General features: G+C 43.0%; 1 protein-coding gene, 1 long non-coding RNA gene and 1 pseudogene across 36 annotated transcripts in view; 2 read left to right on the top strand and 1 right to left on the bottom strand.

Moving 5' to 3' along the window:
- NFIB (nuclear factor I B) overlaps nt 1-26,207 on the bottom strand; it is a 482,616-nt gene that overhangs the window by 289,119 nt on the left and 167,290 nt on the right. The gene's annotated exons all lie outside the window — the stretch shown is intronic.
- LOC147366880 (uncharacterized) overlaps nt 1-26,207 on the top strand; it is a 159,547-nt gene that overhangs the window by 32,567 nt on the left and 100,773 nt on the right. For 4 of the 18 annotated variants that reach the window (XR_015169554.1, XR_015169553.1, XR_015169551.1 and 1 more), the window contains 4 exons: nt 4,256-4,405; nt 7,427-7,564; nt 9,364-9,503; nt 24,510-24,661. This is a non-coding gene — a long non-coding RNA (uncharacterized LOC147366880). Of the gene's footprint in view, nt 1-1,428; nt 3,862-4,255; nt 4,416-7,426; nt 7,565-9,363; nt 9,504-9,745; nt 11,595-23,359; nt 23,406-24,509; nt 24,662-26,207 lie in introns of those variants that run through there. The other 14 variants (XR_015169552.1, XR_015169550.1, XR_015169556.1 and 11 more) reach the window with 9 other exon arrangements.
- LOC147366882 (alpha-2-macroglobulin receptor-associated protein pseudogene) lies at nt 24,912-25,865 on the top strand (annotated as a pseudogene).

Genomic DNA, 26,207 nt, shown 5'->3' with positions numbered 1-26,207 from the left:
TTTGTGATCCTGGCAATATTAGACTGTTTGGCCCTTAAGTCACACCCCTAGTCCCAGACCTTAGTGGCATTTCCCATCCCCATGTGCCTCCTTCCTGTGGACTCATCTCGGCATCCTTGCCCAGTACCTAAGGGAGTCTGGAACAACTCCTGCAAGCTTGCCCTTCGCAGGGCGCACACACATGGGTGGGCTTTCCCCACGCGGCTGTCTCCTCTGCCCCAGAGACCCCTCAGGGGCCTGGGAAACCCGAAGTATTTCCCAGCGCTCAAACTCGGCACTCCTGTTCTATTTCAGTTCAGTCCCAGGGGCACGGACCCAAGGATAATAAACAATGCTGCTTATTAGAGATACAAACGGGCACAGAAAAGAACCACACAGAAAAGCAAACGCAGAAAGCATTTTAACAAGTGGCCAGACATTCAGAATTGCCATTGAAATTGACTTGTAATGTACAACAGAAGGGATTTCTCTGAAAGACACTGAAGTTCGAGGAATATAGGTTTGTCAAAGCGTGATGATTGATGGAGCAGTTTGTATTTACTTAGTTTTTCTCTGGAAATCAGGCAGAGCTGCTGCTACCTGCGGATGCCTCTCTACAGGAACCTCCTTCTTCCTCCCTCTCCCCCCACCCCTTCCCCTCTCTTAGATCGCTAGCTTCATAAAAAAAAGGGAGGGGTCTTTCAGGTGTCCCTATACTTTGGTACCGTTATTTCAGATCCCACAAGAACAGAAAAGACTACCTTCTCTTTAGGCAGTGACAACACGGGCTTTGGGAGGAGATGTCATTGTTTAACAGGCATGGTCAGATAATTCAGAGATACCAAAAAAAAAAAAATCCACTTTTTCTCCTTTTTTAAAAAATAGAAATGTAGATACCTTTTGAGTCTGACCTTCAGAGTTGGGGGTTGGGGGAAGGCTGAAGATTCCTCCTGGGGAGCGGGTGAAACCAATTTTTACCCTGCAATGGCCTCAGGAAAGGGCCTCCCATATGCTCTGAACACCCCCCCTTACAATGTCAGAAAAATATTCCTGCCTCCAATATTGGCAAGAGGCTACTGTGACAGGCGGTGCTGCTTTAAATAGGAAGAAGACCACAGGGTGAAAGGAGTCTCAACCTTTCTACCCATCAGACTACCTGCCATCCTGTCCCCAAAGGCCCAGCACTGGCAAAGCAGACTATAAGGAAAAATTTGATTTTGAGCAGGGTGGGAAATGAATCCATGCATGTTCCAGAAACAAGCCACCATTGGATTCTCAGGAGCTGGGTTACCCCAGAATAGGTCTCCCCAATCCAGCTGCTGAAGTGTTATTGTCTGAGCATCTCTGCCTTCTATGACTCAGTCTTTTGTTGACCCTTTTCTATGATCCATAGACTTTTGTTGTGGTGGTGATAGTGGTGGTGGTTCAGGTAATGTTGGAAGAAACCTCAGAGGTGTTTTCATCCAATTCTCCTGGGCAGCTCTCCTTATGGTTGTGTTAAGGGGAGGGTCTAGTCTCTCCAGGGCCAGCCCTGCACCCACATAAAACTCTCAGCCTAGGAGACTGGACTGGGGCTAACCCTGGCTGGGCCTTGAATTTCATCCCCTGTGCCAACCAATGACAACTCTTTTTGTCAGGAAATCATCATGGTGCCAACTGCACCCAAAGAAGAGCCTAAACTATCTTTTCCCACCTCCCCCCACCCACCCCCTTAAGCTGATGGCGTTCCCAGAGTGTTGATGTATTTTTTTTCCTAATTTAATTCCTGTATTATTTTAGAACTTTTTCAGCTGTGTCTGGCCCTTTCCACCTACCCTTTAGTTGACAACTTTTAGCAAGGGTCTCTGATGAACTCAAGCTTAAGAGACCTCCTTTGCAAAGTGTGTAGCTGAGTTTTAAAAGGTGCCTCGGTCACTTTGGAGGGGGAGGTGAGCCCTGCTCTGTCCTCCCCATAGTTTTCCAAATCAACTGGCCTGTACCTTATAATTTTACAGATGAGGAAACAAAGGCTCAGAGAAGGTAGTTGACTTCCTAAGAGCACACAGTGAGCTGAGAGCAGAGTCTGCATTATACTCCAAGATTCTTGATTTTGAAGTCCGTTTGCTCAGTTTTGAGGGTTTGTGATCGCTAAAGTAAACTACTGTTCAGGAAGCATCAACTTCGTGCCAGACCACGTGCATGCCAGACACTTTATGTAAGTCATCACTACAGCTGTTCTGAAGAGCATCATTAGCCCCAATAAAAATTTTAAAATCAAATTATGAAAGTAATAATATGCATAAATCAAAATACAAAGGGACATAAAATGAAAGTAAAAGTCTCCCACTCTATTCTTCCCTCCTGCCCAGAATACCACTGACCTTTTTTGTCCTTTAGTGACTCTCTTCCATATCGGGCAGACCTTATCATTACTTTATGAAGAAGAAGCCAGCTCACATTAGGTGGACTGGCTGGGGCTACCTGTCCCCAGGCTCAGCCTTCCATTCTTCTGCATTAGCTCAGGTGAGTGGGGAGAAAATGGAAGTGAAGAAAGCCAGAGATAAAAAGAAAGGTCAGGTTAGAGTTAATATCACCCCTTCCTTTCCTCTCTTCCTGCCCCATCTAGGCACTTACTCACGCTACAGTTTTTCAGGAGACCAAACCATGGCTCTCTCGGTGCAGATATCCTGAGGTTCATCTGTGACAGCAATTGGACCCGCAGCTCTCCTCAGGCCCCGGTCACCTGAGTACTGCCTCCAAAGTGCTGCCCCTACCCTGTACTAGCTCCAGGACTGGAGCAGATGTCCTGGGCTTGAGACTTTCCTGAACAACTCTGAGAGTTGTTCTGAGGCTAAAATGAGAGGCAGGGAAAAGACTCTGTAAACTTGAAATCTTTCCATGTAAATACAGCAGCTGCCTTTCAAAGACCTGGATAGGAACCCTGCGCCCTACTCCTGTAGAACAGTGGATTTTTAGGGATCTAAGGGTTTGCATTTTGTCTGTGTTCTGTCTGTATGTAGGGGCAGGGCTACAAGTGTGTTTTAAAGTAGAAACGGCTGTTTTTTTATCCCTGAAGGATGACAACACTGAGTCTTTGGTATCTGGGTGGATTTCTTTCTACTGGAGAATAGATACAGCCAAGCTGTTGAGGGTAGGAGGAGGCAGTTGCCTTGCTTGGGGTGCACAGTGGAGTGGTAAGAGGTGTGGCTGAAAGGATGCTTCAGCTGGTCCCCGTGGGTAGGTGTCTTCCTGCAAAGGCTGACCCTGAGATTGTTCAGGGGCAGGAAGGGTGGTGAAGCTGAACACTGCCGGGTGCGGGGTCGGGGGGAGGGGACGCGGGGTGGGGGTCATTTCATTTGTTTGTTATTATTTCTTGAGAGGAAGGGGAGGGCTATTAGAGAATGAATTTAATAATTCTTGCAGGAAGCTAGTCTTGTCTTTGAGGCTCCTTCATTCTGGAAGAATCTTTAGAAACATCCTCAACTGAGGGGCCTCCAAGTGACAGCAAATGATAAGCTAGGGCCCCGGTCTCCTAAGCTTTGCAGAGGAAGAGCAGCTGGGGTTGGGCTGGTGCCTCTGAAAAGCCCTTTTAGAAACTTGCCCAGAGTCCAGTAACATGCCCAGATCTGAGATGAGATGGAGGGAGACTGTGAGCATCAGGGAAGAAGAAACGGTTTTAAAATGAATGAAGCGGGCCGGGGAGTGGGCTGGTTCCAGAGAGAAACCATGAAAGGAGTGAAAGTCAGATTTTCGGGGAGGCCCAGCCAGCTGCATAGCCTGCTTTCAATGCCTGTGTCAGGACAAAGGATGCTGCGCCCCCTGGTGGCAGACTGGCGGTCGGCGCCCGCGCGCTGCGGCGGAGACCGGCGACCAGACCCAAGGACCAGCTGAAAAAGTCGGCGGGTCAGATGCCTTTTCTTCTGTTTGCTAAGGGAGTTGAAGTTGAAATAGCCTTTGCTTTCTCAACTCTGCAGTCTAAATAGAGACGTTGGTGTAAAGTGAGCGGGTTTTGTAATTCTGGCATGCAATTTAGGCCGACAGGACAATGCCTGTTTAGAAGTAACCTAGTGGGGTGGGAATTGCCCTGGCTGGGAGAAAAGATCGGCATTTAAGCGCAGAGCTGGTCTGAGGAGAGTCTTTAAAAATTTAAGAACCTCTCTTTCTCAGTTTTAACACAAAAGGGGCTACAGTAAGATGTTTTAAAATTCTTTTGCTGGGATTTATGAGATAATCGTTACTCTTTTGCCAGAGCCTTGCACATTTGACATTTTTATTATTGTTTTCTATTTATATGCAGGTGCAAATGTTAGGTTTCAGCATCCTGAGTTCCCTGATTCTGAGCAAAGATTTGTGTGACTCCTTTCCTTTAAAAATGTAAAGAAATCCCTCCCTTCATCGCAGAAGCCATCGTCTCCACCTTTTGTGGAGCCTCCTGCAAAAAGCCGCAGTGAGTGCAGGTCTTTAGTCTCTGCTCTGTTTCTTTTAAAAATAAAGTATGAAAGTGTTGTGCTGGAAATTATGCTGCTAAGTGTTACATGTGGTAGGTGTGAATGTATGTTTCAATAGTTCCAGGCACAAGACCAAAAACTTCCCCAGAATTAGCAGAATTTTCAGCTATAATCTGGCTAACATTTCAGCGAATAGGTACAAAGGCCTGTTTGGGAGCACGCCACTTCCAAGGAGCTGTAGAGTTGAGTTTCCACTGACATATTGAGCCGTCCCTTGTATGGTCAGGTGATGTTCAGTGGGATCAGCCCCAGGAAGAGTTTTGTGGTGGCTGCGAGTTCCCTCTCCTAAAACCTGCAGATCGAGTCTCTGCGTAGTCAGTTGTACCCCCAGGGCAATTCTTCTTGCTCTGCACTTGAAGTCTTATCACAACAGAATGGGTACATTTTTTTGTTTTTGAGTTTAAGAAACTGATTATAGTGCTTTCAAGGATCAGTTGAGTAGCGACCTTAGTAGGCAGAGCTTCAGGGAGTATGTAGTCAGCGTGGATAGTGTCCCTAGGCCATATGCTTCCCGGGAGGAGCAGGGCTGCCTCTCTGAGAGGAAATGGGACGAAGAACAGAGCCCACACAACACGGTGGATGGCGGCTGCTGAGCACAGGGCTGGTGCTTTGACCTGGAGCACTGTGCCTTCAGTTCTCTAAAGTGAAAGCATGAAAATGAAAGTGTTAGTCACTCAGTTGTGTCCGACTCTTTGCAACCCTGTGGACTGTAGCCCGCCAGGCTCCTCTGTCCAGGGGATTCTCCAGAATACTGGAGTGGATAGGCATTCCCTCTTCCAGAGATCGTCTCAATCCAGGGATCGAACCTGGATCTCCTGCATTGTAGGTGGAGTCTTTACTATCTGAGCCACCAAGGAAGCCCGAACAACTGTATCCTGGACTGAACTGTGTTGGGTCCGCTCCACAATTTTATATGTGGAAGCTTTAACCCCCAGGGCCTCAGAATCTGACTGTATTTGGAAATAGAACCTTTAAAAATTGTTATTCAATTAAAAGGTCAGTATGGTGGGCTCCCATCCAAGGTGACTGGTGTCTGTATAAGCAGAGGAGATCAGGATGCAGGCAAGTACAGAGGGAAGACCCTGTGAAGATATAGGGAGAGGGTGCTCATCATTGAGAAGGAAACGTCAAGACTGAGGCCTTAGAAGAGCCATCCTGCTGACACCTTGATCTCAGCTGCATAGCCTTGAGAATTGTGAGAAGATAAACTTCTGTCATTGAAGTCACTCAGTCTGTGGACTTTGTCACGGTAGCCCTAGCGAACTAACGCAAGCGGCTTCGCAGCACCGGCCAGTTCTGTGTTCCATTTGGGGAAGAAAACCTAGAGCATCAAATTTTTCTAGTCTTTGAGAGAGGTTAAGAGTCTTTTGCTCTTTAAATGTTGGCAGCAGGGCTGATGGCTTCACAGACAAGCAATCTGTGTAGTCCCATGAGACTGGTACTCAGAAGGGCCTCGGTGCTTGGTGTCACGTGAAATTATTCAACGTTGAACAAGGGGTTTGCATTTTCACATTGCACCAGACCCCACAAACTATGGAACCAGTCCAAACATGAAGTTTAAATAAAATTGAAGCATGGTTAATTAAGAGTGTAGGGGCTGAAACAAAATATGTCTGAGGCTGGATGCAGCGTGGGACACAAGTTTAAACTTTTTGTTGCTAAATAGATTATGACTTCCCATTCCCCCAAGCCCCTGGGAAGGAATTTGTGGAGCCCAGAGGTTTCTGGGGGTGGGAAGAACAGTACACATAACTCCCCAGGTGTGATTCCCTGAGATTCTAAATACATGAGCTGCTGCTGCTGCTAAGTCACTTCAGTCATGTCCGACTCTGTGCGACCCCAGAGACGGCAGCCCACCAGGCTCCCCGGTCCCTGGGATTCTCCAGGCAAGAACACTGGAGTGGGTTGCCATTTCCTTCTCCAATGCATGAAAGTGAAAAGTGAAAGTGAAGTTGCTTAGTCGTGTCTGACTCCTAGCGACCCCATGGACTGCAGCCTACCTGGCTCCTCCGCCCATGGGATTTTCCAGGCAAGAGTACTGGAGTGGGGTGCCATTGCCTTCTCCAGAATACATGAGCTAGTGTGACTCTAACAACATCAATAACAACAACACAACTTTTTTTTTTCAGGGATGGTTTATCAGAACCTCAAAATAAGAATATGTTGAGAAGAGGTCCAAGAGGAGGAATTAAGTGTTTGGTTTAGGGTGAAGAGCCAGGCTGGCCCTGTGTATGCCTGATGCTGGAAGCTCTCCCAGAGCCTTGCACCCGGGCACCTAGTTGGGCTCTGGGAAACTGGAACTGAGTATGTGCCCCACTGTGACCTCCATGACTCTGAGGGGCAGTCCAGCTCCCTGGACAAGCAACGTGGAGACACGACAGTGACAGGAGGAGAGGGACTGGCTAGACCACAGTTTTCTGCCCACAGTTGGGGAGCAGGACTCTTTCTCCTTCGGGCTGAGCCAGTCTCAAGGTTCCTGAGAGGTTTCCAGTTGGGTTAGGAGGGCTGAGCTGCGAGGGAATCTGGGCTGCCTGTTTCAAGGTGGGCCTAAGCCCGCGACTTGTGACTCCTGAGGGTCGTGGTGCACGCCATGCCGGCTGACTCTCATTCGGAAGGGAAAATTTTGCCCCTGTGGAAATGAACATCAGTCATCAGGGAGCAGAGTTCCGGGGATATTATGGAGAGATCCTGTTTTTAAGGCTCTGCACTGATTTACAGAAGCTCACTGAAAATATTATAGTGGAATGTTCAGTCAGGAGGTCTGCTTTTCTGGTTCTATTTCTGCCCAGTACTGGCTAACTGGAGAGTGTAAATTTTAAAAGAAATAATTTCATATGCACATTTATGCAAACTCCCTCAGGGCAATGAGTGAAAGACTGTTTGAGACACTCTGAATTTTTTGGAAGAAAGCTGCTGTATAAATTAATATGGAGTTTTGTTTTTTTCTTCCCCCATCCCAGGTCTGCAAGACAGAACTGGAAAGAACTCCTCCCATCACTCATGGGAGAAAATGAAGCTCTCTACTGGCCTCTATCAGAGAAGCTAAAAATTTCCCTTTTTCCTGCAAGTGTCCCAAACCCCATGACTCTTATTTCCAGGTCAGAGACTAAGATTTTATTTTTATTATTCTTTATACTTGGCTTATGGAGAGTGCCCAAATTGCATTGTGATGGACTAATGATTATAAGCCTTCTCTGGGCAAGGCCAGGCCTTGGGTGTGAGAGGAAATTCTATCAAACCTACTCGGTGATTTGCCCAAAGTCACCTGCTACATTCTTCTGACAAACAGCACCCTCCTCCATCCTGGAGTTGGCGAGCAGAGTCCTCCTCTGGACTGAACCCGTCCCAGGATTCTTAAGGGGTTGAGGTAGTGATCCAAAATCTAAGAGAACTGGAATTCGGTATGTGGCATTTCTGATTTCATTCCTAAATGGTAGTTCCCTTCAGCGTGTGGAATATAAGAAACCTCACTAAAATTTTTAACTTAAAAGGCCACTGGGTTAAGACAGATGAAAATTATGTCCATATGAAAACTTGTCCACAAATGTTCACAGCAGCGTTATTCATAATAGGCAAAAAGGAGAAACAGTTCAGACAGCCACCAACTAAATAAATGGATAAACAACTTGTGGTTTATCCTTACAATGGAATACCATTTGGCAATAAAAAGGAATGAAATATTGACACATATTAAAACATGGATGAGCCTTTAAAACATTATGTTAATTGAAAAAGCCAGTCACAAAGGAACAATTAGTACATGATTCTATTCATATGAAATTCTTAGACTAGGCAAATCTAGAGAGAAGAAAATAACTAGTGGTCACCAAGGGGAATAGGTCAGAGTGCAGGCACTGGAAGATGACAGTTGAGTGGTTCAGAGTTTTTGTTGGGGGAGTGATGGAAATGTTCTAAAATTAATTGTGGTGAAGGTTGAACAACTCTGTGAATATACCAAAAAACAGTGAATTTTGCACTTTAAATGGGTAAATTGCATGATGTATAAATTGTGTCTCAATAAAGGTTTTAACCTTTTTTTTTTTTTAAAGATACTCTAAAAAAGACCATTGGTTTATGTCTTTTTCTGAAGTTTATTGCCTTGAGATAGATATGAAAGTGTTAGTTGCTCAGTCATGTCTGACTATTTGCCACACCATGGACTGTAGCCCACCAGGCTTCTCTGTCCATGGGATTCTCCAGGCAAGAATACTGGAGTGGGTATAAAATCCAGGGGATCTTCCCAACCCATGAATTGAACCCAGGTCTTCTGCATTGCAGGTGGATTCTTTACCATCTGAGCCAGCAGGGAAGCCTTGGGATAGATATGTCTAGGCTTAAAAACAGATTGTATGAACCAAGAAAAGTGAGAATGTGAAAACTGATTTTTATCTTAGGTAGAGATACTGATTTGAAGAACTACACATAGCCACAATACCTGTAACAGTTTCAAACTGCTAAATTTTTTTTCTAAGCCTGAAATCATTAATATGTCTGTAAACAATGATGGGAAGTGGCTTTGTCTTTTTTGTCTTTTCCCTATTATTTTCTCTTTCTTAACTAATAGCACCCCAGCGTTCTCTTGAGGAACCACCCACCTCATTTGCAGTCCGGGTGGTTTGCATGTTGCCGACCCTATGTTTTAGGCTTTATGACTCTGACCTGATCAGGTAGCAGATTCTACCCAGTGTATTGGTGCTGAATCACATCAGCTCTTCTGAATCCACTGGTAAATTTTCAGGAATTTTGTGAGCCAGTTGTTAAATATCATCACTATTAAAAATTAAAGTATATGAATATATAATTAAATAAATTATATTTAAAACAAAGTGAATAGGTCCTCAAAACTCACCACTTTCTAATTATTTCAATTCCTTACTCTATTATCTATGCTCTTAAGGCTTTTTACATCTCTTGGATCTGGATGGTGGAAGTACTATAGAGTGCTCTGCTATTGTGCATCTTCTCCCAATGCCAAGTTCAGTGACTTCCAGTTGACGGCTTGAAAGTGGACATGGTGGCAATATTTACACCACAGAGGTAGGCAAATACTGTATATAAGGGTTTTTCCTTTTTTGTCAAGGAGATTGTTAAACGGTTACTAGCTCGAGTGGGTTGAATGGTGTCCTGGCAACAGTTGTCTACATCTTAGTCCCAGGAACTTGTGAATATGATCTTATTTGGAGTAGGACTCTACAGGTGAAATTAAGGTTCTTGACATGAGATCATCCTGGATGATCCCAGAAGGCCCTAAATATAATCACGTGTGTTCTTACTTGGAGGGAGATGAACACAAAAGCACAGAGGAGAGACGCAGATCTGAGGAGGAGGCAAGATGGTCATTGAAGCAGAGATCTGAGTAAAGCTGCTACAAGCCAAGGAAACCTGGAGCTACCAGAAGCTGGAAGAGATAAGAAACAGAATCTCTACCAGAATCTCTGAAGGGAGAACAGACCTGGTGACATCTTCATTTTGGATTACTGACCTCCAGAAAGGAGAAAGTAAATTCCTCTTTTTGTAAGCCACCCAGTCTGTGGTGATTGCTTCTGGCTGCCACAGGAAGCTAAGGGCCCATCCAACCACCGAAGCACTACCGCATGGCCCGGTGATGGGCATGTGAGCCACGCTGAGACAACGGGAGGTCAGCTCCTATTGCAAAAGAAATATACCCCTTCTACGAGAGGTTGCTAAGTGGTTCAGTCTTTGCCAGAATATTTGCCAAAGAAGGAGAACAGCACAGAAAGTGGTAAAATTGGGATGCAGAAACAGAAAGAAGAGAGAGAGTCAGAACCCAGATAATGTTATTTGAGAAGCTGAATCTATTCTACTACTGAATTTTTAAAATTCTATGAACAAATTACTTTCTTTTCTTTCTAAACCAAGTTCTTAACCAGTTGTTGTTCAGTCACTCAGTTGTGTCCAGTTCTTTGTGACCCCATGGACTGCAGCATGCCAGGCTCCCCTGTTCCTCACTGTCTCCCAGAGCTTCGTCAAACTCATGTCCATTGAGTCAATGACGTCATCCAACCATCTCATCCTCTGCCGCCGCCTTCTCCTCCTGCCCTCAATCTTTCCCAGCATCAGGATCTTTTCTAATGAGTTGGCTTGACCAATATAGACATGTTAATTTTCACAGCACAGATAGGATTGTAAATACATAAAATTACTATCATTTCATTAGTTACTATTGAAATCAAGCATAACTATATGTCAAACAGTGAACAATCTGAGATCTATCTGAACAAAGCATGCTTATTTGTTCCACTGATAATTACTGAGCCAAACATGTCTCATTCTACTCAGGACAGATATCCATCTATGTAAGAGCTAACAATTTATTTGCCTGTAAGGAGTTCAGTGTAACCCACATTAATGAGATTACCAGCAGGATTAACTTTCCATTTTATAGTTCATATTTTTCCAGACAGTACTAAATTCATGTAATTTCATTATTCTTCCTAAAGAGAATTTGTTTAATGCACAGCTAAAATATTTTAACTTGTTTATGAGATTACATTTAAGTACATTCACAGATCATAAAAAACTCTTTTGGAGTTTTTAGGTTGGGAAAATGTTCTTATAGTTATTTCCAAATGATGTTGTACCTTTGGTAATTTTGTACATTTCAGCAATTTTCACTTTCCATTATCCTTAGTAATTTTTTAATGTGGGCAAGCACATTTCTGAAAGGAGCATGCCAGAGAAAATCCTAGGGACAGATATACCATACTGAACTATTTTTAAAGTAAAACCTTTTTATCTTCAGCTTTTCTATCACTAAACCATTTTTCCAGTTCAAGAGTTTTAAAATTAATTCCCCACCCCCCATAATCCTATCTCTTACCTCTACTTTCAAATACCTTTGTCTTTTGATGAGCGCATTTTGGATGAATTCCCAGTCAACTTTCAAAATTTAATTAAACTCAGCTAAGTTTAACTCAGCTTTAACAGATAGTTTTTTAATAGCTGATTAACTGGGAGCCCATCTTTAGGAATTCTAAGAAAAAAAGGTTGGTGAATGTTGCATCTTGATAAAAGTTCTAATACTGATGTTACTAGCATCAATAAACAAATGCCTGCTTGTGTTGATTTAAAAAGACAATAAACTTTCAAGTGCAAGTATCCAACTAATACATTACTCCGAGTATTTTATATTTGCTAGTAGCATTACTTATCAAAAAGAGACTTTGAGTATTTTCAAGTCAAAAACCCCACAAAAACCAACAACCACATAGGGAATAAGAGATTGTACTGAGGACATATACATTAATCAGTCATTAACAATTCAAGCCTACTCTTCTAGGATAATTCTTCTTCTGTACAAAAATGTAGCCACTACTGGGGAGAGATGGATTGGGATTTGGGGGTTAGTAGACACAAACTGTTATTTATAGAATGGATAAACAAGATCCTGTTGTATACTCGGGGAACTGTATTCAATACTCTGTGAAAAACCATAATGGACAAGAATATGAACAAGAATGCGTGGAGGGATGTGTGTGTATCTGAATCACCTTGCTGTACAGCAGAAATTAACACAACAGTGTGAAATCAACTATACTTCCATAAAATAAATTTTTTTAAAAATAGCGACCAAAATTTTGGAGGTGATTAGGTTCACTATCAACTTAGAATTACAAGGAACCATGGGGAAATTAAAACTACAGCTTTCAGAGTCCCCATTTTTATAGCCCCCTAGAAGCCTAAAATAAAAATTGCAAACACATCAAATTGAGCAAAAACAGAAGTAAACAGTCTCAAAATAAGTGTTTAGAAAGCTACTAAATAATTAAATATTACTCATTCTTGATAACCCTGGCTATGGAGAATTCAAACAAGTTTGCTTTTTTCCTAAAGCTAAAAAGAAACTCACCGCCAAAGTTGAAATACAAGGAACCGGAAAAAATCAGTGATTTGTTCCCTGATGGCAACTTTATGCCAGAGATACGAGAGTTTCTTTACACGGAATTGTTTTCTTCCTGTGGAAAACATCGATAGGAATCTAGGTGAATGGATATAATTAAGTAGTTGTGTGGCTCTAAAATGCTTCCCCCCCACATCAAATGCCCCAGCGTTTTCCCAGGAACCAGAAGAGAGGAACAGCCTTCAGAAGAGTTAGGCCCTCGAGATATTTCCAAACTGCCTGGGGGAAGGCTTGGACCAACTACAATAGGGAACCATCCTGCCTTGGACACGAGTCTAAATTGATGACCTAATACGTCTTTTCCAACTCTGACTGCCACAGTTTTATGAGCATCAAGAACTGGGCATCTGCCATAGTCAACAAACAGAGCTTCTCAAGAGCTTATACATCCCCAGAAACTCAAATACACCAAAAACCTGGGAGCACAGTCTCCCAAGGCTCGGGGTGCCACCTCTAGCTTTCCAGGTATGAAATGGAAATACTTCTCTGGTAGGATGATTCTTAAAGGAAAGGAAGTATGTATCACTCTCCATGTTACCATGGTTTAAAAGCTCTAAGCCAGAGCAGACCCAATTGCTGAGAAACGTGAAGAATAGCTTAAGGGTCCCTCTTTCTCAGGTGGTGGTGATTCAGTCGCTAAGTTGTGTCCAATTTCTGCACGTGTAGCCCGCCAGGCTCCTCTGGCCATGGAATTTTCCAGGCAGGGATACCGAAATGGATTGCCATTTCCTCCTCTAGGGGATCTTCCTGCTCCAGGGTCTTGAACCTGCGTCACCTGCATTGGGGGTGGATCCTTTACTAACTGAGCCACCTTAGTGGCTTAGAAAGATTCCTTAGAAAGGGAATCCCTCTTTCTCAGGGCTCCCCCTCCAAAGCCCTGTACTTAATTTTGTATTTGTACTTTTGCATTCTTTTGGTGGAGTCCCCTTAATTAATAAGCTGTAGACCCTTCCCCGTCCTTACAAATGGCATCGAATCTTCACTTGATATGAGTGTGAAAATTAAACACAAAGTCCTCTTCATCTTTTATGGCTATTCTTTACCCCTGGCAAGTCACTATTGACCATGAGGCCTCTTGGTTTGAGTCTCTGGTCCTCAGTTGTCCTCTCAGCCACAACAGTGGTTCAAAATCCGACTGCTATTTAAGCTTATTCTCTTTAGCTCCTTTATGAAATAACCCTCCACTGTGGGCTAATTATTACAATGGCTTACAGACTCTAAAGGCCAGAAGGTTTTCCATGCATGGTCCTCCTTTCGGTTAAGCTGCATCACTGTTCCAACATCAGCTAAGTTTTGTTTTCTGTTCAAGTTGAAGGATGTGGACTAGGCTTCCACACTTTTCAACAGGCTCTCTTGGCTCAAGAGACCAAGCCACAGAAACATTTACTTTTTTTTTCTGATTACAAAAGTAACAGCATGTATATAATATACATCCATAAATAACTTGAAACGTTGTAATATATAGCACAGAAAGTGAAAATCTTTCCTAATCCCACACAGCTGAGAAAACCAGTTAACATTTTTTTTTCAAGGCATATATTAACATTTTATTTATTATTTTACAAAACTGGGATTGTATTCTCAACTTTGAAGCTTGCTATTTTCCACCTAGCAATATGTCTTAGACATATTTCCCTGCCAGTCTGTAAAGAGTGATCTTCCTTTTAATCTTCTTTTTAATGGCTCCATGGTATTGTATTGTGTGGCTGAACCAAACTTTGCTGAACCAATTGCCTGTTAATGCACATTTGGGCCCTTTCCAGTTTTCCCTGTAACACAGATTCTTGCAAGCATCATTTTACACTTACATCTTTGAGCAGTTGTAGGAGTATTTCTCTGTGATGAATTCCCAGAGGGTGAATTATTATCAGGTCAAAGGGTATGAGCACTTCATTTTTAATAGCTATTGCCAAATTGCCCTCCAATAATTTTATACCAATTTACACCCCAAACTACACTGTAAGGAGGAGCCTGCTCCCCCCACCCCTTAGCAACACTAAAATCGGGCAATTTAGAGATGTCTGATGTGAGTTAGGAGTTAAGAGATTCAGCCTGTGGAGTTTTCTCCCTTTGTGAACCGCTAACAAAGACATCAAAAGTCTCCCCCTTTCCTTGATGAGCCCTCTGCTCTCTGAGCCAATACCCAGACAGACATCTAGCTAAGATGAGAAGCAAAAGTTCTAACACCTGATCCTTGTGCCTAGCTGGATTAGAGATGATTCGCAGTGAATGTATAAGCAAATGTGTTAGTTCTATAATGCTTAATAACTTAATCATGAAAGAAATATAAAGAGCGATCTTGACTTGGGCAGTACTGTTTTAATGTAAATAGCACATTTAATCTTACAGTATCAGAAAACTTACCTCTGCACAATTCCTGGAATTCACCCCTATGTTTAGTGGAGCAAAGTCATTTGAAGAATCTGTTCTTTAAAGGTATGTGATAAGTGACTCTGAGTCAGGCCATTTAAGAAGAGCTCCATTTGCCAACACCCAGTCTAAAGGAGCTCATTTTGAGGATTACTATGGTTTATGTGTCCAGAATTAGGGCCACTGGGCACTAGACTGGGAAGAAACTTCAGGATTTATCCAGTCAACAGATTTTGAAACTCTAGCTCTACAAAGCCTTGATGTTTCTTCTTGGAGACACAAGTTGACAGAGGAGTAAGGTGGAAGGTCTTAAAGGTTCCTGGGATTCTAACCCTAATTCCACAGGAGCCCCACTTCCATCTGCTTCATATGGTGGGCTACACAGCATGTTATCTGGAGCAAGCCAATCCCTTCCTTTCCTCATCGATAAAATAGACTTGAGAGCAGAGCATGTTAAGAGTGGTGAAGATGAAATTAAATAATACTATGCATGTAACAGGCTTCCCTGGTGGCTTAGACAGTAAAGAATTTGCCTGCAATGCAGGAGACTTGGTTTGATCCCTAGGTTAGCCCAGTGCCCTGCACATCCCAAGAACTCAATAAATGTTTACTAATTTATTATGTATGATTTTCCTTTGAAAATGGATTCTGCTACTAAAACATACACTTTGAAACCACCCATTTATTTGTTAGTCTTTCAAACAAGGTGACTCTTTCAGATGGAGTAGTGTTAAATTTAATTTCCAAGTTCTAATCCAGTGATCCTACTCTAAGACCCCGGTCCACTTTCATGGAGACTGCTGGAGGCGCTGAGAATGATCAGCCTCCCACATACCAGGTGGTTCCACTCACGAACCAACCAGCTAAGATGACAGCTCCTCTATCTGCATTCCTATTGATTCATAGAAGAAATACCAATGTACGGAAAAAATGGTTTTCCTTGCCTTGTGGGAGAAGGTCCCTGCAGGTTCACCATGAGAAATGATCATGAAGGTTGCAAAATGTTAAAAATATTACCAAGTTGCCATCTCTTTCATGACTGTGAGGACAATGGAAAGGAGTTCTGAAAGGGACACTTAAACCTTCTAAGTTTGGCTGAAGTTTCCCTTCTTGGCCAGATGTTTTTCAAAGGAAGAACTCAGTCAACAAATGTACAGTCTTATCAAGCATTTTCTTAGGAAAGCTTGTCTTTGTGTAGGGGAAGCTTTCCTAATGAATCACAGACGTGAGGCTGGAGGGGGAGAACATTTTCCTCTTTGAATGGTCCAACACAAGACCAAAACCCAGGGAGTAAGGAGCAAAACCTTCCAAACTGTGTATCTTTTCTACCCAAGAACGCCTTCCATGCCCCTCACTGCTGCTGTGGGAGAGCCAGACGTGGGTTTGGGAGGGGCTTCTCTGTGTCAGGGCCATTTGGGGTCTGTGCTAGACTTAGAAACAAGCAGACATAAAAGCTGTAGAATTAAGGGTTGAAAACAGCATTTAATGAAACCCCTCCCTCCAGACGCTCTTGATCAAAGTCTCTCCTAAGACAACCGATCTACAGTTGCATACATAAAACTTTGGCAACACTCTGTCCTCATGGTTTTCAACAGAGGTTTTTAGACCTCTGAAACTGGGCATCGTCCCAGAATTGAGATCCAGCTGCATTACGCATACCAGAAGACACACCAGCACAGCCGAAGCCTGTGCAACCACTTTCTTTTAACCTCGCGTCTGTGAAAAATTACTTTCCAAAAAAATAAGTGAAACCCGATGTCTTCTCCGGGTGGTTATTTTTGCGCCTATGAAGTCAATAAAACTCTCCAGATTTATTAGACAGCCCTGCTGCGGGAGACAAGACCACTTCCTATTCCCCAGCAGAAATGTGTGCCATTCCTTTCTGTAACCTTCTGACCACAGATTTTCGTTTTATTCATTTCTTTTATTTTTTCCCAGAAAATTTGTCAAAACCTTCTAAGATAAGTGGCTTGGCCTGCACTAAAATCCCAAATTCTGGCATCCAAAAGTGACAAAATGAACACATTTCAGGCTCCTCTAGCTTTTCTTCTTTCCTTCCTATTTTAGAGAGACCCCCGTTTCTTTTCGTCAGAAACAGCAAGGGGTTTGGCTGTCTTTCCTTCAACCTCTCTAAACACCGAATGTAACACCTACCAAGTTACACTCCTGTGGGCACCATGGTCCCACACTCCATGATCACCATGGAATGATGACCATGATAATGACAACTGGAATCGGTTCTATTTACTGAGCCCCTACTGTATATGCTGGGGTTCTCCTGTATGGAGATTCAAAAATGTAGAGGATGATATACATTCTTCCCAGAGCTTAGCATTTACTTGGAGAAATAAACATGTAAACAAGTATAAGTCATTTAGTGGGACAGATTTCTTAATAAACATTATGGGATATAAAGACTAGAACATGGAAAGGTAATGATGGGTTTCTCAGAGGAGATGACTCTTGAGCTGTGTGTTTAAAGATGAGTTGGAGTTTATCAGATAAACTTAGGGTAAGGCACGTCATACAGAGAGGCTACCAACTGCTGAGGACCAGAGCTGTGAAATAGCATGCTACATGTACGACCTAAGATGTTCTGTGCAATGGGAATGAAGGTCAAAATGTTGTAAACAACCCGTGTTCATGCATGAATGTGGGTAGGCTTTTTAGGAGAAGAGGAACTACTGAACAGGATAAAGATTTGGAGCAATTGTGATAGATGTTCCGCAGAGAGAGCACAAGGGGTTGAGTGCTATCCAGGAGCAAAATGAAGAGAGCCTGAACCAAGCCAGTGTGATGGTAATGAGGATGAAGATTTAAGAGTGATAGCAAAATGGAAGACGTTAAAAGGTCGTAGAATGAAGATTCCCACTCCAGGATGACTATTAAGCAGTTGTATTTCATTATTTAACAGTGAAAATTACTTCCAAAATACTTTTAATATTAAATTATTGACTCACTACATTTCTTTCTCCATCTACTTCCAAAAATGATTTGCAGTAGGAAAGAGATTGTAGCAGCAGCCAGGACCACCATGTGTGACTATGTAACCTTGGCCATCTACAAACTGATGAAGAGCATTTGTAGGGAATCATCTTTAGTTCAGTTATTCTGAATATCATTTAAAGAAATTCATACCAGCACTATCTTGACTAGTTTGAATTTTGATTATCCTCCTGTTAATATGAAACATTTATCTCAACTTAATTGGTACTTCCTTGGATGATAACTTCTAGTTCACTTACTCATATTTTCAGGGAACTGAGAGAGAAGGTGGGGCTTCCCAGGTGGCTCAGTGGTAAAGAAACTGCCTGCCAATGCAGGAGACAAGAGATATGAGTGTGGTCCCTGGGTTGGAAAGACCCTTTTGGAGAAGGAAATGTCAACCCACTCCAGTATTCTTGCCTGGAGAATCCCATGGATAGAGGAGCCTGGCGGGCTACAGTACATGGGGTCACAAAGAGCTGGACATGGCTAAGTGTGCATGCGTGCACACAAACACATGTGAGAGAGAGATAGAGAAGGTGTTCTTGGCTACACCTACTCATTTGGTTTTGGCAAAGAAGCTGAAGTGCAGCATTTGGGGAATCAGATGACTCTTAATTTGTTCCCTATGAAACTAAGACACACCTAAGCTCAGTTTTCCCAACTGTATAATGGACCAGCATTAATGTCTATCTCATAGTTTTGATGTAAAAATTAAATGAGCCAATGAATAGCAAGTACTTGGCACATAGTAAGGTGACAGGTCTTAGTACTCTCTATGCTGTGCTGGTGGAGAAGGCAATGACACCCCATTCCAGTACTCTTGCCTGGAAATCCCATAGACGGAGGAGCCTGGTAGGCTTCAGTCCATGGGGTCACTAAGAGTTGGGCACGACTGAGAGACTTCACTTTCACTTTTCACTTTCATGCATTGGAGAAGGAAATGGCAACCCACTCCAGTGTTCTTGCCTGGAGAATCCCAGGGACGGGGGAGCCTGGTGGACTGCCATCTATGGGGTCGCACAGAGTCGGACACGACTGAAGTGACTTAGCAGCAGCAGCAGCAGAGTGGGTTGCGGTTTCCTCCTCCAATAGATCTTCCCAACCCAGGGATGGAACTCATGTCTCCTCCTTTGGCAGGCAGATTCTTTACCATTAAGCCACCTGGGAAGCCTGCTTGAAATATACTCCTTATAATTTTATTGTTTTATAGAAAAGGAAACTTAAGCTCTTTGAGGGCGTTCATTTATCTTTGTATTTCCAGTCCATAGAGTAGCATCCGCCTCAAAACACCCAAGTGTCTTGCTAACAGGGATTGCATAATAACTTGTCCAAAGTCAAACATCTAGTAAAGAGCATGATTAGTATTCAGACCTATGTCTGCATAATTCCAAGGCTGGTGCTCTTTTAATAATTTCCCAGTTTTATGGTATAAAAAAGGACATGGAAGCTGACTGAAGTGCTGCTTTATACCTTTGTTTACTACTAGTTTTCAAATTATTTAATTGTCATCCTTTAGGGTTCTCAGTATGTGCTGGGCTGGCCAAAAAATTCATTCAGGTTTTTCCATAAGATGTTACAGAAAAACCCAAATGAACTTTTTAGCTAACCCAATAGTTTCCATTCATATCATTTAAAGGTTATTTCCAGAGCATTTCTACCTGGGTCAAGATCATGGTTTGTATTTTTTGCTTGAGTCCTATTTCCAGTTTTTAATGCTCTCCAGGTAAGTTTCACCTACTAGAATCTACAAGAGACACTTCAGCCTTAACATCTCCAAGCCAAAGCTCACCTACCAGCTGCCCCTCTTCCTTCTCCAAAGTTTACCCTCCAGAAACCCTGCTTTCCCTTTTGTTTTGGTAGATGACATGTTCTTCCACCCAGGCACTCCAGTTAAGATTTTAGATTCAATCTTTACCCCTCCTATTTTCCTTACTCAGCTGGTCACCAAGTTCTATTGTTTCTACCTCAAAAAAGATATTTTCAGATCTGGCTTTCACTTTTCATCTCAGCTGCTACTGTCTAATTCAGTACAGTGGTCCCTCCATACCTGTAGGGGATTGGTTGCAGCCCCTGGCCCCTGCCAGAATACTAAGCTCCAAGGATGCTCAAGACCTTTACATAAATGACATAGTATTTGCATATAACCTACACAGATCCTCACATATACTTTAGATCTAGATTGTGAAGTGAAGTCACTCAGTCGTGTCCAACTCTTTGTGACCCCATGGACTGTATATCAGGCTCCTCTGTTCATGGGATTTTTCAGGCAAGAGTGCTGGAGTGGATTGCCATTTCCTTCTCCAGGGGATCTTCCTGACACAGGAATTGAACCCGGGTCTTCCACATTGCAGGCAGACGCTTACCGTCTGAGCCACCAGGGAAGCCCGTCTCTAATTTACTTATACCTATACAATGTAAATGTTATGTAAATAGTTGTAAATACAAAGTAAAGCTGTGTAAATTGTTGCTGGCAAATTCAAGATTTGCATTTTGAAACTTTATGGAATTTCATATTTCAAATATAATCTATGGATACAGAGGGCTGACTGTATTTCACCATCTTTTGCCTGAAGAGTTTGGACAGCTTCCAAATCGACTTTCTTACCCTCAGTACTTTCACTCACCAGCCTTTTGAAGGCAAGATGATCTTTCTCTAACTTGGAACAGATCGGACACTCTCCATCTCTAAAAGCTTGGGCAGTGGCCCTCACCTTCAGTTTAAGAGGTTATACTCACTCCTGTGTAATTATTTTATTTAAAACTGAGCCCAGTCAGATTTTCCTGCCACTCTGCTCATGTGTCCTTGGCTTTAGCTCTCCTGAACCGCTTGCTCTTCCATAAATGCTGAACGTACCGTGGGACTGCCTTTCTTCCAACTGCTTCCTCTGCCCAGAATGACCTTCTCCCTTTTGGCCCTGAAAACTCCTGCTCATTCCTTAAGACTCAACCCAATATCACATCCAGGGTGAGGCTCTTTTCACATCTCCCAGCTGACTCGAGGAAAATTAATTTTCCTTTGCATTCAACAAAACACTTCCAACATTTTTATTAAAATTAGTTCTTTAGGTATTAATGATCCATGGAAACTCAAGGGCAAGGACTACTTAATTCATTGATGTAAGCTTTATCCCAACATAAGCCTAGTTAAGGTTTTATTTATTTATTTTTTTCTGTTTAAGGAAAAAGACCACATTGTTTGTTTGTTTTAATAAATGATTAATAGTGTAATTGGACTTCCCTGGGGGCTCAGCCAGTAAACAATTGACCTGCAATGCAGAAAATGTGCAGGAGACACAGGTTTGATCTGTGGGTTGGGAAGATCCTTTGGAGAAGGAAATGGCAACCCATTCCAATATTCTTGCCTGGGAAATCCCATGGACAGAGGAGCCTGGTGGGCTATAGTCCATGGGGTCACAAAGAGTCAGACATGACTGAGCGACTAACACACACACATCCATGAACAAATCTACTTTATAAATACATAACCTCCCTCCAGGCACAACTTTGCTTAATAACAGAGGTAAAGAACAGCTATGACTAGGACAGATTGGCCTCAGGATCATATGAAATAGAAATCCATTAAAGCCAGATCACTCCTAATAGTGAGGTTTCTTTCGACTTGAAGGCTTTCCTACCCTGCTATGGGCCACCCTCAACATAGGAGGTTTTAAATGTTTTATAACTTTTCTTAGAGTTCTATCCATCTCTTTGTTTAAAACAAATTTTCCTCAGTCCTTTCCAATCCACCAGAGGACCAACATTTTCTTGAAGTTATAGATTGCCTATAATCACTGAAACCTTTATCTTTTCCTCCTCTGTATGTCAACTTTGTAAATGAGTTTTTCTTTTCTGTTGTAGGAGAAAACACTAGTGTAAAGAACCATATACTAAAAATATCAAAGTTCCTGCTTCTTAGGGTATATAGTCTATAAATTCCTCTTGAAAGGTATTTAGTGGTGTATAGGATTGTTGAAATGAAAGTCAGATCTCACTGGATAAGGAGTCAGAGACTCTAGGTTCTAGTTCTAGCCTACTTGAGTCACTTGAGTGATAGTTGGGCAAGTCACTTAAAACACCAGGTTGCAAATTTGGAGCACCTAGGCCAGGCTTGGACCACAGAAGTGTGTTGCTTAACCCTTATAGTGCTTGAATGAGGTGACATTTAATTGGGAGATTCCACATAAGAATGTAGGTTTATATTTTCTCTCGAGAAATCAGATCTGGCCACAGGGGTCCAAGATTTCTACTCATTTTGTACTAGCAGAGCCCCTGAGCCCTTTAACATGGCATGGGCTCTCCAGGGCCCCCGTGACTTCATCATTTTCTACTGGCCTTTAGTCTGCTCTACACAGAGGCAAATACTGATTTCTGTTTGTCCATGCACTTGTACTCAGGGTGATATCAAAAACATTTCACTACTAAGGCATGGGACTCACCCATCAGAATGGATTACCTTTGTGCTAGGTACAACATCCCAGGGATGCCCTGCTCTCCCTAGCTGCTTGATTGTTGGGGGAGGTTCAAGAGCTCCTAGGGCAAGGGCAAGGGTGGCATCACTGAGTGGGCTGAGAGGCTGAGAGCAGTCTCCAGATGCCAAATATTATAAGGACTTTGCTGACCTCAGGAGCACATCTCCTGAATTTAAGCTCTGCTTGATCTGTTGTTTTCTCAGATAGATATATTCCTGTACCCATGTCTCTTATTGAAAGCAAGTAAATGAAAGAAAACTAGATTTTTTTAAAAAGGCAGAATGGTTTTTCTTGCCCTTGACTGACTTGTTCATTTACCAACTGGCCGCTACAGCATATGAGTTTGATTTCCTGGTACTAACCAATCTACAAACTCTTTTCCAGCCTAAGCATAAGGAACCTCTAATTTTATCCATTTTATAAATGGAGTGAAAATTTTGCAAAACATCTTGAAGAATTTTGCAAATCATTGTACAGAGTTTATATAAGGTCTAAAACACTATTTGAAATAACAAATCACCAATAAATTATCTCCATTTTCTTATTGGGCTTTTCAATTTTAAAAGTACTCTGATGTTCTTTCTTTTTTCTTTTTTTAATTTAGCCGTGGCTATTTTTCAAATGGAATTAATGACCAAAAGCTAGCCTCATTCTCTAATTACAGTAAGAGACACTAGACAGGAGTCGTTCCAGACACTGACCCATCTTGGCTCAGGGAGAGGCTCTGGGCAGTTTTACTATGTGCTGGCTTAGTACCTGGGGCCAGGAAACATCTGTTAGAACATGCGGTCCAGCGGGTGCTCTGCTTAATTATAAAATGGCATTTCAGAGTCCCTTTGAGTTGGCTGGCCTTAGCTTCTAATGCTATACGATCAAGCAAAATGCAATTCTTGACGTTCTATTAACAGAATATCCAAACTGAGTACTGCAATGCTTTAAGAAGAGTAAAAACGTTAAACTTTTGCCCTTGGGGAAAAGGTATGGGGAAAAACGAAAAAGAAGTGATTTCTAAAAGCAATTGAGAAGCTTAGATCTGAATGGGTATTCCTTCGATAGGCAATGGGGGAGCTGAGGTAGGAATGACTCACGCTTCTAGAATGAACTGTTTATACAGTGCTTCCTCCTCTTCATTCCCTGTTTGGAAGGTCAAGGACAATGACAACTGAGAAGAAAAGGGAGAACTGGAGAAGAGTGAGTGAATGCTGGGAGCATCCAGAGTCCTTCACCTTGACTGAGACGACACACTTCTGAACTGAGTTTATCAATCAGTTATGGCCCAGGACTTAGGGTTAAAATTTGGAACACATACCCTTGGGAATTCTTCCTAATGACATGAAACTCTTATTAGTCCTTATGAGAACTTACCTTCCCAGATCCTCTTATACAGTGATGGTAGAACAGAGCCTACTGTCAGCAATGTCTGCTGGAGTACCTTTTGTCTCATAGCTTGTTGTAATCACTTCCAGACCAGGGTATATTTATGATTTACATAATGTTATAGAAGAAGAGGTCTTAAGGGTTTTTTCCCTCCAAACCTTTCTGAATTATTATTTTAGACTCATTGCCAGGTTTTTTTTTTTTTTAAAGGAGGAAGTTGATGAACTTTTAAACATGTCATTACATGCTCTGAAATAGCAACTCTTTGTTCTTGTAGAGTTTCTTGTGGAAATTTTAGGACTGTGTGAATGAGTGTGTGTGTGTGTGTGTGTGTGTGTGTGTGTGTGTTTAGAAACAGGTAGAAAAGGAAATGGGTGAAAAGGAACACTTGAGGTTCACTGATAAAATTAAACACATATTGTGTGTTTCTGTTAGAAGAAAAGTTGGCAGATTTGGGAGAATCTTACAGAACATTTGGAGTAGGTTTTGGAAGGGCAGCTCTATGCTCGCTTTTCATCATGTTTCAGTAATTAGGGGTGGGAGCTGAAGGGTTAAGCCCTAAAGCAAGAAAATATCTCTAGTTCAGAAAACAAAGGGAAACTTCCATATTTCTGAAGATGACATCGGATCAGCCTGTGGATTTCAAGCAATTATGCGATATTATGATCCCCACTGAGCATGCATTAGTTGGAATACTGTTCTTTCTATTTCTCCATATCCCGGGGTTGTACACTGAAAGAGCCCTGTTCAACTTCGCATGTCAGAATTTTGAAGGAAAAATTATAGTAAAATATGTTTAAAACAGTGGGGCCTTATGTGAGTGAACACAACATTTTCCAAGGCTTTCAAAAATCCTTCTGTTAAAAATATGGTTTTTATTTTGTTTCTTTCTTATACATTTTTTTTTTTTCTTTTCAGTCAAGCTTTTACCTCCCCTCCTTCCTGGAGAAAATCAGAGAGAAGTTTCCAAGGATATCCATAACACAGCCTACATTTAGGGCCTGGGGATGTACAATGGATTTGTTTTAAATGAGACACCCCACGTGGAAAATAAACAAGTGAGAAAAGTTCATCTGTGGATATAACTCTAGTTCCAACAACTGTGGTGACAGTCACACTGTCTGAGTAAATGTCCCCCAGAGGCATCTTGAGAGCAAAATGATTATTAATTGAGGTTTCTGTGAGTTGAAAGATGGGTTGTTCATAAAGGGGAGGAGCTTTTCTAGACCTCGAGAAACTGAAGACTCAGCTCCTGGGCTGTTCTAAAAGGTGAAGTGTCTTTTAAAAATGGAATTAATTAAAAACAAAATAAAACAAAAAGCAGGCACGGCATAGTATACAGATTAGGAATGATGGTGAATGAATTTGATATCTATTTTATTCCATGACATTCTTTCTCCGAAAGGAGAGAAGTAATTTGTTTGATCAGTTAGGGAAAGCATTTCGCTGTTAATGATGAGATCCTGCCGCTGGAGTGCTGGGGCTCATAGGGTGATTTCTCAAAGTCACCAGGGACCCAGGCTCTTTCTAGCTCTCTGCCCTTTCATCCTGCGGCTAAGGTGTCCCTCTAGTCATTGTATGTTCTCTCCAAGCATGAAAGAGGAAAGGGTAGAGAAAGGTAGGGTAGGAAAGGCTCTCGAAGAAAGCCACGAGAACGCCATCGGGCCAGTGGACCTGAGTGGCGTGCAGGCGGAGGCGCTGGCGAGCAGGCATGCGGAGCTGAAGGACCGGCTGCGGAGCATCGGCCAGGGCTTCGACCGGCTGCGCGCGCAGGGTCAGCCACCAGGGCTACGGCGCCGAGACTGAGTTCACGGAGCCCCGGGTGCTGGACCTCTGGGACATGGCCAAGTCAGCCAACTTCACCGAGAAGGAGCTGGAGTCCTTCCGGGAGGAGCTCAAGTTAAAGTTAAAATTGAAAAGCACAACCATTACCAGAAGCAGCTAGAAATTTCTCACCAGAAGCTGAAGCACGTGGAGAGCTTTGGGGACCAGGAGCACATCACCCGCAACAAGGAGCGCTACGCCATGCTGGAGGAGAAGACCAAGGAGCTGGGCTACAAGGTGAAGAAGCACGTGCAGGACCTGTCCAGCCGCATCTCCAGGGCCCGCCACAACGAGCTCTGAGGCCACAGCGAGCTCCGAGGCCCCGCAGCGCAGCCAGCCGCTCGGAGGAGGCGGCGGCAGCCTGGGGTTCCCGAAGAGGGCCCCAGGCCCTCAGGGCTCACTTGTCTGCCAGCAGAACCTCAGGGAAGGCGTGGAGGGGACCGGCCAGGAGGGGCCGTAGCCGGAAGGGCGGACAGACTGCCGCGGGTGCCCCGGGGCCGGGAGGAGGAGCTCCACGAGCCCGCGCCCCCTGCCTGACAGCCAGCTGCCGCCATGTCAGCTGCTCATGGAGTGCTGGCCGCCATGCTACAAGGCCACGGTTTGCGTTGAAATCCTATGACTGCCACTGGAAATGCCATGTACAGAAGTCCTTACACATACGTGACAGTATTTAATTAAACCTCGAGGTCACAGCTGTAAAAAAAAAAAAAAAAAGAAAAGAAAGAGGAAAGGGTAAGGCAAAAAGGAAAGCCCTCCTACCCTGATTAATTCCCTTTAAGGAGCTTCCACAGA

This window comes from Bos grunniens, chromosome 8 (assembly GCF_055505025.1).
Source record: "Bos grunniens cultivar Pamir isolate PY7600 chromosome 8, Bosgru_T2T1.0, whole genome shotgun sequence".
NCBI classification, from domain to species: Eukaryota; Metazoa; Chordata; class Mammalia; order Artiodactyla; family Bovidae; genus Bos; species Bos grunniens.
This window is presented reverse-complemented; position numbering and strand designations above follow the sequence as displayed.